The sequence below is a fragment of the Anomaloglossus baeobatrachus genome, unplaced genomic scaffold (genome assembly GCF_048569485.1).
Source record: "Anomaloglossus baeobatrachus isolate aAnoBae1 unplaced genomic scaffold, aAnoBae1.hap1 Scaffold_325, whole genome shotgun sequence".
Classification (NCBI taxonomy): Eukaryota; Metazoa; Chordata; class Amphibia; order Anura; family Aromobatidae; genus Anomaloglossus; species Anomaloglossus baeobatrachus.
The window spans coordinates 132,608-144,765 of record NW_027442639.1 but is presented as its reverse complement, the minus strand read 5'-3'; the positions used below and the strand labels follow the sequence as shown (position 1 = coordinate 144,765).

At 47.2% G+C, this 12,158-nt stretch overlaps 8 non-coding genes and 1 pseudogene across 8 annotated transcripts; all 9 read right to left on the bottom strand.

The window, feature by feature from the left end:
- Positions 1-861: 861 nt before the first annotated feature.
- On the bottom strand, positions 862-1,052 carry LOC142269990 (U2 spliceosomal RNA). The gene has a single exon (XR_012735365.1). It is a non-coding gene; the product is annotated as a U2 spliceosomal RNA (small nuclear RNA).
- Positions 1,053-2,169: 1,117 nt separating this feature from the next.
- On the bottom strand, positions 2,170-2,360 carry LOC142269989 (U2 spliceosomal RNA). The gene has a single exon (XR_012735364.1). It is a non-coding gene; the product is annotated as a U2 spliceosomal RNA (small nuclear RNA).
- A 1,117-nt stretch (positions 2,361-3,477) lies between these two features.
- On the bottom strand, positions 3,478-3,668 carry LOC142269987 (U2 spliceosomal RNA). Its single transcript, XR_012735363.1, has one exon. It is a non-coding gene; the product is annotated as a U2 spliceosomal RNA (small nuclear RNA).
- Positions 3,669-4,785: 1,117 nt separating this feature from the next.
- On the bottom strand, positions 4,786-4,976 carry LOC142269986 (U2 spliceosomal RNA). The gene has a single exon (XR_012735362.1). It is a non-coding gene; the product is annotated as a U2 spliceosomal RNA (small nuclear RNA).
- A 1,117-nt stretch (positions 4,977-6,093) lies between these two features.
- Positions 6,094-6,284, bottom strand: LOC142269985 (U2 spliceosomal RNA). The gene has a single exon (XR_012735361.1). It is a non-coding gene; the product is annotated as a U2 spliceosomal RNA (small nuclear RNA).
- Positions 6,285-7,401: 1,117 nt separating this feature from the next.
- Positions 7,402-7,592, bottom strand: LOC142269983 (U2 spliceosomal RNA). Its single transcript, XR_012735359.1, has one exon. It is a non-coding gene; the product is annotated as a U2 spliceosomal RNA (small nuclear RNA).
- Positions 7,593-8,709: 1,117 nt separating this feature from the next.
- Positions 8,710-8,905, bottom strand: LOC142270140 (U2 spliceosomal RNA). The gene has a single exon (XR_012735496.1). It is a non-coding gene; the product is annotated as a U2 spliceosomal RNA (small nuclear RNA).
- Positions 8,906-9,602: 697 nt separating this feature from the next.
- On the bottom strand, positions 9,603-9,744 carry LOC142270157 (U2 spliceosomal RNA; annotated as a pseudogene).
- A 1,117-nt stretch (positions 9,745-10,861) lies between these two features.
- LOC142269982 (U2 spliceosomal RNA) lies at positions 10,862-11,052 on the bottom strand. Its single transcript, XR_012735358.1, has one exon. It is a non-coding gene; the product is annotated as a U2 spliceosomal RNA (small nuclear RNA).
- Between the last annotated feature and the right edge of the window lie 1,106 nt (positions 11,053-12,158).

Below are 12,158 nucleotides of genomic sequence, written 5' to 3'. Positions count from 1 at the left end.
ACGATACAAAAAGACGGACAGGACAGGTTGCCTGACTTTCCGTCACTGCCACCCTTTGCCATCCTTACCCGTAGAAAGCCCTTTCATCATCCCCAAACCCTAATCTTTTCCCTTTCCTTCCCAGCCCCCAAACCCTGCCCTCTGTACCTTTCTCACCACCCGCTTCCCTTCTCCTGTCATCCCCCTACCACCCGGGAAAAAAAGAGATTGCCCCCTCCTTCCACTAGCCCACCCTCCCACCCAAAGAACAACTTCTTCTGCGCAGCTTGTTTTCTAGGCAGCAGCGCTATTGTGATGTCATCGGGGGGCATTGTGACAAGCCGCCAGTGTTCCGTCTCTTCATGTTGTGCACTGTTCAAACCGAAAATACATCAACAGGCAGGCTACAGAAAAGCTTACTAACAAAGGTTAGAGAGGGGCTTTCTCAGAGGGCTTTTTACAGTTTGTCTATTCCCAATTAGCCGGTTTAGTATACTTAATGAAAGTACTAATTCTTTCATAGGCCGCCCATTCTTAGTATTTGACGTTCAGGTAACAACAGGTAACTTTATTTGGAGTGGAAGCAGAGAGATAACACCAGATGCCAATTGTAGATCCTCTCACACCTGTGGTCACTGCAGCATCTGACTCCACTTTGTCCAAAAGGGATCTATTCCATTCAATTACACATGATCTAGATTAGACTGACAACAAGATACTGCACGGGACATAGCAGAGTTGGTGAAGTTGAGTGGTGATGAGTTTGCTATTTGGATGAATAAAGCAAGTAAAAAGTGTGTTAGATAAAAATTCATTTCAATTCGCTAATCGGGCTAATATGAATCAGGTGAATCGAGTTCTGCTTTTGGAAACTGGGTTAAGAAGGGGTGCACCGTTCCTGGAGGTACTGCAATACCAGGTCAATGCGTGGAGTGGACAGAGCAAGCTCTTTTTCCATCTCCCTGTTCTAAAAATCCATTTAATATATGGTCCCCAGATAGGGGACGTATCAGATATTAAACTGATAAGAACAGATACTACACTTGATCTTAGCCAAAAGGCCGAGAAGCGATAACCAGAATTGGTTTGGGCCTCGAGTGGCACCCTGGCCTATGCCGGACACATCTTAGGGAGAGAGAGCGAGAGGGAGACAAACCCACGCCTACACAAGACATTTTGTCACCCAAGCCAACCCTTGAAAAGGCTGCTTTGCAGAGCAAAAACAAGAAGAATGGTGCGTTTTGCAGCCGCCGCCCACTGCAATGAATCTGAATAACTCCTCCTTTAGGGCGCAAGCAACTCCCCTCCCCCTTGCAGTCTTTCCAATTCACGATACAAAAAGACGGACAGGACAGGTTGCCTGACTTTCCGTCACTGCCACCCTTTGCCATCCTTACCCGTAGAAAGCCCTTTCATCATCCCCAAACCCTAATCTTTTCCCTTTCCTTCCCAGCCCCCAAACCCTGCCCTCTGTACCTTTCTCACCACCCGCTTCCCTTCTCCTGTCATCCCCCTACCACCCGGGAAAAAAAGAGATTGCCCCCTCCTTCCACTAGCCCACCCTCCCACCCAAAGAACAACTTCTTCTGCGCAGCTTGTTTTCTAGGCAGCAGCGCTATTGTGATGTCATCGGGGGGCATTGTGACAAGCCGCCAGTGTTCCGTCTCTTCATGTTGTGCACTGTTCAAACCGAAAATACATCAACAGGCAGGCTACAGAAAAGCTTACTAACAAAGGTTAGAGAGGGGCTTTCTCAGAGGGCTTTTTACAGTTTGTCTATTCCCAATTAGCCGGTTTAGTATACTTAATGAAAGTACTAATTCTTTCATAGGCCGCCCATTCTTAGTATTTGACGTTCAGGTAACAACAGGTAACTTTATTTGGAGTGGAAGCAGAGAGATAACACCAGATGCCAATTGTAGATCCTCTCACACCTGTGGTCACTGCAGCATCTGACTCCACTTTGTCCAAAAGGGATCTATTCCATTCAATTACACATGATCTAGATTAGACTGACAACAAGATACTGCACGGGACATAGCAGAGTTGGTGAAGTTGAGTGGTGATGAGTTTGCTATTTGGATGAATAAAGCAAGTAAAAAGTGTGTTAGATAAAAATTCATTTCAATTCGCTAATCGGGCTAATATGAATCAGGTGAATCGAGTTCTGCTTTTGGAAACTGGGTTAAGAAGGGGTGCACCGTTCCTGGAGGTACTGCAATACCAGGTCAATGCGTGGAGTGGACAGAGCAAGCTCTTTTTCCATCTCCCTGTTCTAAAAATCCATTTAATATATGGTCCCCAGATAGGGGACGTATCAGATATTAAACTGATAAGAACAGATACTACACTTGATCTTAGCCAAAAGGCCGAGAAGCGATAACCAGAATTGGTTTGGGCCTCGAGTGGCACCCTGGCCTATGCCGGACACATCTTAGGGAGAGAGAGCGAGAGGGAGACAAACCCACGCCTACACAAGACATTTTGTCACCCAAGCCAACCCTTGAAAAGGCTGCTTTGCAGAGCAAAAACAAGAAGAATGGTGCGTTTTGCAGCCGCCGCCCACTGCAATGAATCTGAATAACTCCTCCTTTAGGGCGCAAGCAACTCCCCTCCCCCTTGCAGTCTTTCCAATTCACGATACAAAAAGACGGACAGGACAGGTTGCCTGACTTTCCGTCACTGCCACCCTTTGCCATCCTTACCCGTAGAAAGCCCTTTCATCATCCCCAAACCCTAATCTTTTCCCTTTCCTTCCCAGCCCCCAAACCCTGCCCTCTGTACCTTTCTCACCACCCGCTTCCCTTCTCCTGTCATCCCCCTACCACCCGGGAAAAAAAGAGATTGCCCCCTCCTTCCACTAGCCCACCCTCCCACCCAAAGAACAACTTCTTCTGCGCAGCTTGTTTTCTAGGCAGCAGCGCTATTGTGATGTCATCGGGGGGCATTGTGACAAGCCGCCAGTGTTCCGTCTCTTCATGTTGTGCACTGTTCAAACCGAAAATACATCAACAGGCAGGCTACAGAAAAGCTTACTAACAAAGGTTAGAGAGGGGCTTTCTCAGAGGGCTTTTTACAGTTTGTCTATTCCCAATTAGCCGGTTTAGTATACTTAATGAAAGTACTAATTCTTTCATAGGCCGCCCATTCTTAGTATTTGACGTTCAGGTAACAACAGGTAACTTTATTTGGAGTGGAAGCAGAGAGATAACACCAGATGCCAATTGTAGATCCTCTCACACCTGTGGTCACTGCAGCATCTGACTCCACTTTGTCCAAAAGGGATCTATTCCATTCAATTACACATGATCTAGATTAGACTGACAACAAGATACTGCACGGGACATAGCAGAGTTGGTGAAGTTGAGTGGTGATGAGTTTGCTATTTGGATGAATAAAGCAAGTAAAAAGTGTGTTAGATAAAAATTCATTTCAATTCGCTAATCGGGCTAATATGAATCAGGTGAATCGAGTTCTGCTTTTGGAAACTGGGTTAAGAAGGGGTGCACCGTTCCTGGAGGTACTGCAATACCAGGTCAATGCGTGGAGTGGACAGAGCAAGCTCTTTTTCCATCTCCCTGTTCTAAAAATCCATTTAATATATGGTCCCCAGATAGGGGACGTATCAGATATTAAACTGATAAGAACAGATACTACACTTGATCTTAGCCAAAAGGCCGAGAAGCGATAACCAGAATTGGTTTGGGCCTCGAGTGGCACCCTGGCCTATGCCGGACACATCTTAGGGAGAGAGAGCGAGAGGGAGACAAACCCACGCCTACACAAGACATTTTGTCACCCAAGCCAACCCTTGAAAAGGCTGCTTTGCAGAGCAAAAACAAGAAGAATGGTGCGTTTTGCAGCCGCCGCCCACTGCAATGAATCTGAATAACTCCTCCTTTAGGGCGCAAGCAACTCCCCTCCCCCTTGCAGTCTTTCCAATTCACGATACAAAAAGACGGACAGGACAGGTTGCCTGACTTTCCGTCACTGCCACCCTTTGCCATCCTTACCCGTAGAAAGCCCTTTCATCATCCCCAAACCCTAATCTTTTCCCTTTCCTTCCCAGCCCCCAAACCCTGCCCTCTGTACCTTTCTCACCACCCGCTTCCCTTCTCCTGTCATCCCCCTACCACCCGGGAAAAAAAGAGATTGCCCCCTCCTTCCACTAGCCCACCCTCCCACCCAAAGAACAACTTCTTCTGCGCAGCTTGTTTTCTAGGCAGCAGCGCTATTGTGATGTCATCGGGGGGCATTGTGACAAGCCGCCAGTGTTCCGTCTCTTCATGTTGTGCACTGTTCAAACCGAAAATACATCAACAGGCAGGCTACAGAAAAGCTTACTAACAAAGGTTAGAGAGGGGCTTTCTCAGAGGGCTTTTTACAGTTTGTCTATTCCCAATTAGCCGGTTTAGTATACTTAATGAAAGTACTAATTCTTTCATAGGCCGCCCATTCTTAGTATTTGACGTTCAGGTAACAACAGGTAACTTTATTTGGAGTGGAAGCAGAGAGATAACACCAGATGCCAATTGTAGATCCTCTCACACCTGTGGTCACTGCAGCATCTGACTCCACTTTGTCCAAAAGGGATCTATTCCATTCAATTACACATGATCTAGATTAGACTGACAACAAGATACTGCACGGGACATAGCAGAGTTGGTGAAGTTGAGTGGTGATGAGTTTGCTATTTGGATGAATAAAGCAAGTAAAAAGTGTGTTAGATAAAAATTCATTTCAATTCGCTAATCGGGCTAATATGAATCAGGTGAATCGAGTTCTGCTTTTGGAAACTGGGTTAAGAAGGGGTGCACCGTTCCTGGAGGTACTGCAATACCAGGTCAATGCGTGGAGTGGACAGAGCAAGCTCTTTTTCCATCTCCCTGTTCTAAAAATCCATTTAATATATGGTCCCCAGATAGGGGACGTATCAGATATTAAACTGATAAGAACAGATACTACACTTGATCTTAGCCAAAAGGCCGAGAAGCGATAACCAGAATTGGTTTGGGCCTCGAGTGGCACCCTGGCCTATGCCGGACACATCTTAGGGAGAGAGAGCGAGAGGGAGACAAACCCACGCCTACACAAGACATTTTGTCACCCAAGCCAACCCTTGAAAAGGCTGCTTTGCAGAGCAAAAACAAGAAGAATGGTGCGTTTTGCAGCCGCCGCCCACTGCAATGAATCTGAATAACTCCTCCTTTAGGGCGCAAGCAACTCCCCTCCCCCTTGCAGTCTTTCCAATTCACGATACAAAAAGACGGACAGGACAGGTTGCCTGACTTTCCGTCACTGCCACCCTTTGCCATCCTTACCCGTAGAAAGCCCTTTCATCATCCCCAAACCCTAATCTTTTCCCTTTCCTTCCCAGCCCCCAAACCCTGCCCTCTGTACCTTTCTCACCACCCGCTTCCCTTCTCCTGTCATCCCCCTACCACCCGGGAAAAAAAGAGATTGCCCCCTCCTTCCACTAGCCCACCCTCCCACCCAAAGAACAACTTCTTCTGCGCAGCTTGTTTTCTAGGCAGCAGCGCTATTGTGATGTCATCGGGGGGCATTGTGACAAGCCGCCAGTGTTCCGTCTCTTCATGTTGTGCACTGTTCAAACCGAAAATACATCAACAGGCAGGCTACAGAAAAGCTTACTAACAAAGGTTAGAGAGGGGCTTTCTCAGAGGGCTTTTTACAGTTTGTCTATTCCCAATTAGCCGGTTTAGTATACTTAATGAAAGTACTAATTCTTTCATAGGCCGCCCATTCTTAGTATTTGACGTTCAGGTAACAACAGGTAACTTTATTTGGAGTGGAAGCAGAGAGATAACACCAGATGCCAATTGTAGATCCTCTCACACCTGTGGTCACTGCAGCATCTGACTCCACTTTGTCCAAAAGGGATCTATTCCATTCAATTACACATGATCTAGATTAGACTGACAACAAGATACTGCACGGGACATAGCAGAGTTGGTGAAGTTGAGTGGTGATGAGTTTGCTGTTTGGATGAATAAAGCAAGTAAAAAGTGTGTTAGATAAAAATTCATTTCAATTCGCTAATCGGGCTAATATGAATCAGGTGAATCGAGTTCTGCTTTTGGAAACTGGGTTAAGAAGGGGTGCACCGTTCCTGGAGGTACTGCAATACCAGGTCAATGCGTGGAGTGGACAGAGCAAGCTCTTTTTCCATCTCCCTGTTCTAAAAATCCATTTAATATATGGTCCCCAGATAGGGGACGTATCAGATATTAAACTGATAAGAACAGATACTACACTTGATCTTAGCCAAAAGGCCGAGAAGCGATAACCAGAATTGGTTTGGGCCTCGAGTGGCACCCTGGCCTATGCCGGACACATCTTAGGGAGAGAGAGCGAGAGGGAGACAAACCCACGCCTACACAAGACATTTTGTCACCCAAGCCAACCCTTGAAAAGGCTGCTTTGCAGAGCAAAAACAAGAAGAATGGTGCGTTTTGCAGCCGCCGCCCACTGCAATGAATCTGAATAACTCCTCCTTTAGGGCGCAAGCAACTCCCCTCCCCCTTGCAGTCTTTCCAATTCACGATACAAAAAGACGGACAGGACAGGTTGCCTGACTTTCCGTCACTGCCACCCTTTGCCATCCTTACCCGTAGAAAGCCCTTTCATCATCCCCAAACCCTAATCTTTTCCCTTTCCTTCCCAGCCCCCAAACCCTGCCCTCTGTACCTTTCTCACCACCCGCTTCCCTTCTCCTGTCATCCCCCTACCACCCGGGAAAAAAAGAGATTGCCCCCTCCTTCCACTAGCCCACCCTCCCACCCAAAGAACAACTTCTTCTGCGCAGCTTGTTTTCTAGGCAGCAGCGCTATTGTGATGTCATCGGGGGGCATTGTGACAAGCCGCCAGTGTTCCGTCTCTTCATGTTGTGCACTGTTCAAACCGAAAATACATCAACAGGCAGGCTACAGAAAAGCTTACTAACAAAGGTTAGAGAGGGGCTTTCTCAGAGGGCTTTTTACAGTTTGTCTATTCCCAATTAGCCGGTTTAGTATACTTAATGAAAGTACTAATTCTTTCATAGGCCGCCCATTCTTAGAATTTGACGTTCAGGTAACAACAGGTAACTTTATTTGGAGTGGAAGCAGAGAGATAACACCAGATGCCAATTGTAGATCCTCTCACACCTGTGGTCACTGCAGCATCTGACTCCACTTTGTCCAAAAGGGATCTATTCCATTCAATTACACATGATCTAGATTAGACTGACAACAAGATACTGCACGGGACATAGCAGAGTTGGTGAAGTTGAGTGGTGATGAGTTTGCTATTTGGATGAATAAAGCAAGTAAAAAGTGTGTTAGATAAAAATTCATTTCAATTCGCTAATCGGGCTAATATGAATCAGGTGAATCGAGTTCTGCTTTTGGAAACTGGGTTAAGAAGGGGTGCACCGTTCCTGGAGGTACTGCAATACCAGGTCAATGCGTGGAGTGGACAGAGCAAGCTCTTTTTCCATCTCCCTGTTCTAAAAATCCATTTAATATATGGTCCCCAGATAGGGGACGTATCAGATATTAAACTGATAAGAACAGATACTACACTTGATCTTAGCCAAAAGGCCGAGAAGCGATAACCAGAATTGGTTTGGGCCTCGAGTGGCACCCTGGCCTATGCCGGACACATCTTAGGGAGAGAGAGCGAGAGGGAGACAAACCCACGCCTACACAAGACATTTTGTCACCCAAGCCAACCCTTGAAAAGGCTGCTTTGCAGAGCAAAAACAAGAAGAATGGTGCGTTTTGCAGCCGCCGCCCACTGCAATGAATCTGAATAACTCCTCCTTTAGGGCGCAAGCAACTCCCCTCCCCCTTGCAGTCTTTCCAATTCACGATACAAAAAGACGGACAGGACAGGTTGCCTGACTTTCCGTCACTGCCACCCTTTGCCATCCTTACCCGTAGAAAGCCCTTTCATCATCCCCAAACCCTAATCTTTTCCCTTTCCTTCCCAGCCCCCAAACCCTGCCCTCTGTACCTTTCTCACCACCCGCTTCCCTTCTCCTGTCATCCCCCTACCACCCGGGAAAAAAAGAGATTGCCCCCTCCTTCCACTAGCCCACCCTCCCACCCAAAGAACAACTTCTTCTGCGCAGCTTGTTTTCTAGGCAGCAGCGCTATTGTGATGTCATCGGGGGGCATTGTGACAAGCCGCCAGTGTTCCGTCTCTTCATGTTGTGCACTGTTCAAACCGAAAATACATCAACAGGCAGGCTACAGAAAAGCTTACTAACAAAGGTTAGAGAGGGGCTTTCTCAGAGGGCTTTTTACAGTTTGTCTATTCCCAATTAGCCGGTTTAGTATACTTAATGAAAGTACTAATTCTTTCATAGGCCGCCCATTCTTAGTATTTGACGTTCAGGTAACAACAGGTAACTTTATTTGGAGTGGAAGCAGAGAGATAACACCAGATGCCAATTGTAGATCCTCTCACACCTGTGGTCACTGCAGCATCTGACTCCACTTTGTCCAAAAGGGATCTATTCCATTCAATTACACATGATCTAGATTAGACTGACAACAAGATACTGCACGGGACATAGCAGAGTTGGTGAAGTTGAGTGGTGATGAGTTTGCTATTTGGATGAATAAAGCAAGTAAAAAGTGTGTTAGATAAAAATTCATTTCAATTCGCTAATCGGGCTAATATGAATCAGGTGAATCGAGTTCTGCTTTTGGAAACTGGGTTAAGAAGGGGTGCACCGTTCCTGGAGGTACTGCAATACCAGGTCAATGCGTGGAGTGGACAGAGCAAGCTCTTTTTCCATCTCCCTGTTCTAAAAATCCATTTAATATATGGTCCCCAGATAGGGGACGTATCAGATATTAAACTGATAAGAACAGATTTTGATTTAATGAAGCTTTCCAAAGCACCGCAAAAAATGCATGACCGAAGTCACACCAAAAACAGTGCAAAGGCTAGGATTCGTGTGGACCCCTCCGTGAGGAGAGGGTCCCCAAAAATCAACCCCGTCCCTCCGAGCCAGAAGGCCACAGCAAGGGTCAGGGATCTTCGGTGCTCCCCCAAGCCGAAGCCTGGTTGAGCCTTGTCGTTGCTCCCAGCGTCCACCCAGGCATCTTACCCAAGTGGAGTAGAGAGCTTCTAGTTGTTGGTTTCGCAGCCGAAACTGCCCGGACCGTCAACCGGTGTTGGTTTCTCAGCCCAAGGCTAACCGGACCTCCAACCGGGTGTTGGTTTCTCAGCCGAAGCTGACCCGGACCTCCAACCGGGTGTTGGTTTCTCAGCCGAAGCTGACCCGGACCTCCAACCGGGTGTTGGTTTCTCAGCCGAAGCTGACCCGGACCTCCAACTGGGTGTTGGTTTCTCAGCCCAAAGCTGAACGGACCTCCGACCATGATTATAAAAATTTCCCTTCCTAGCCAGAAGGCCGGGATAGAGCAATATGCTCAGAAAGTATGAAAGGGCAAGGTACGGTGTGCTACAGAGCCCAAGGCTTGCCGGGGTCCAAAGCCAGCAAGCTCAGACTCACTCCAGGGTCGTCAATCCTGGGGCACATTGCACCATAGCCCCCACACTTACTCAGTCTAATAGCCTCGATCCTGGTAGGGCCATGGTTTCCTCTAGATGGATATACTATCCTCCCAAAGTACTAACAAGCGCAACCTTCCAGTGTGCATTGCATCATTGTACTAAGGTGGCCGGAGCCTTAAACCACCTTTTCGAACGATACTACACTTGATCTTAGCCAAAAGGCCGAGAAGCGATAACCAGAATTGGTTTGGGCCTCGAGTGGCACCCTGGCCTATGCCGGACACATCTTAGGGAGAGAGAGCGAGAGGGAGACAAACCCACGCCTACACAAGACATTTTGTCACCCAAGCCAACCCTTGAAAAGGCTGCTTTGCAGAGCAAAAACAAGAAGAATGGTGCGTTTTGCAGCCGCCGCCCACTGCAATGAATCTGAATAACTCCTCCATTAGGGCGCAAGCAACTCCCCTCCCCCTTGCAGTCTTTCCAATTCACGATACAAAAAGACGGACAGGACAGGTTGCCTGACTTTCCGTCACTGCCACCCTTTGCCATCCTTACCCGTAGAAAGCCCTTTCATCATCCCCAAACCCTAATCTTTTCCCTTTCCTTCCCAGCCCCCAAACCCTGCCCTCTGTACCTTTCTCACCACCCGCTTCCCTTCTCCTGTCATCCCCCTACCACCCGGGAAAAAAAGAGATTGCCCCCTCCTTCCACTAGCCCACCCTCCCACCCAAAGAACAACTTCTTCTGCGCAGCTTGTTTTCTAGGCAGCAGCGCTATTGTGATGTCATCGGGGGGCATTGTGACAAGCCGCCAGTGTTCCGTCTCTTCATGTTGTGCACTGTTCAAACCGAAAATACATCAACAGGCAGGCTACAGAAAAGCTTACTAACAAAGGTTAGAGAGGGGCTTTCTCAGAGGGCTTTTTACAGTTTGTCTATTCCCAATTAGCCGGTTTAGTATACTTAATGAAAGTACTAATTCTTTCATAGGCCGCCCATTCTTAGTATTTGACGTTCAGGTAACAACAGGTAACTTTATTTGGAGTGGAAGCAGAGAGATAACACCAGATGCCAATTGTAGATCCTCTCACACCTGTGGTCACTGCAGCATCTGACTCCACTTTGTCCAAAAGGGATCTATTCCATTCAATTACACATGATCTAGATTAGACTGACAACAAGATACTGCACGGGACATAGCAGAGTTGGTGAAGTTGAGTGGTGATGAGTTTGCTATTTGGATGAATAAAGCAAGTAAAAAGTGTGTTAGATAAAAATTCATTTCAATTCGCTAATCGGGCTAATATGAATCAGGTGAATCGAGTTCTGCTTTTGGAAACTGGGTTAAGAAGGGGTGCACCGTTCCTGGAGGTACTGCAATACCAGGTCAATGCGTGGAGTGGACAGAGCAAGCTCTTTTTCCATCTCCCTGTTCTAAAAATCCATTTAATATATGGTCCCCAGATAGGGGACGTATCAGATATTAAACTGATAAGAACAGATACTACACTTGATCTTAGCCAAAAGGCCGAGAAGCGATAACCAGAATTGGTTTGGGCCTCGAGTGGCACCCTGGCCTATGCCGGACACATCTTAGGGAGAGAGAGCGAGAGGGAGACAAACCCACGCCTACACAAGACATTTTGTCACCCAAGCCAACCCTTGAAAAGGCTGCTTTGCAGAGCAAAAACAAGAAGAATGGTGCGTTTTGCAGCCGCCGCCCACTGCAATGAATCTGAATAACTCCTCCTTTAGGGCGCAAGCAACTCCCCTCCCCCTTGCAGTCTTTCCAATTCACGATACAAAAAGACGGACAGGACAGGTTGCCTGACTTTCCGTCACTGCCACCCTTTGCCATCCTTACCCGTAGAAAGCCCTTTCATCATCCCCAAACCCTAATCTTTTCCCTTTCCTTCCCAGCCCCCAAACCCTGCCCTCTGTACCTTTCTCACCACCCGCTTCCCTTCTCCTGTCATCCCCCTACCACCCGGGAAAAAAAGAGATTGCCCCCTCCTTCCACTAGCCCACCCTCCCACCCAAAGAACAACTTCTTCTGCGCAGCTTGTTTTCTAGGCAGCAGCGCTATTGTGATGTCATCGGGGGGCATTGTGACAAGCCGCCAGTGTTCCGTCTCTTCATGTTGTGCACTGTTCAAACCGAAAATACATCAACAGGCAGGCTACAGAAAAGCTTACTAACAAAGGTTAGAGAGGGGCTTTCTCAGAGGGCTTTTTACAGTTTGTCTATTCCCAATTAGCCGGTTTAGTATACTTAATGAAAGTACTAATTCTTTCATAGGCCGCCCATTCTTAGTATTTGACGTTCAGGTAACAACAGGTAACTTTATTTGGAGTGGAAGCAGAGAGATAACACCAGATGCCAATTGTAGATCCTCTCACACCTGTGGTCACTGCAGCATCTGACTCCACTTTGTCCAAAAGGGATCTATTCCATTCAATTACACATGATCTAGATTAGACTGACAACAAGATACTGCACGGGACATAGCAGAGTTGGTGAAGTTGAGTGGTGATGAGTTTGCTATTTGGATGAATAAAGCAAGTAAAAAGTGTGTTAGATAAAAATTCATTTCAATTCGCTAATCGGGCTAATATGAATCAGGTGAATCGAGTTCTGCTTTTGGAA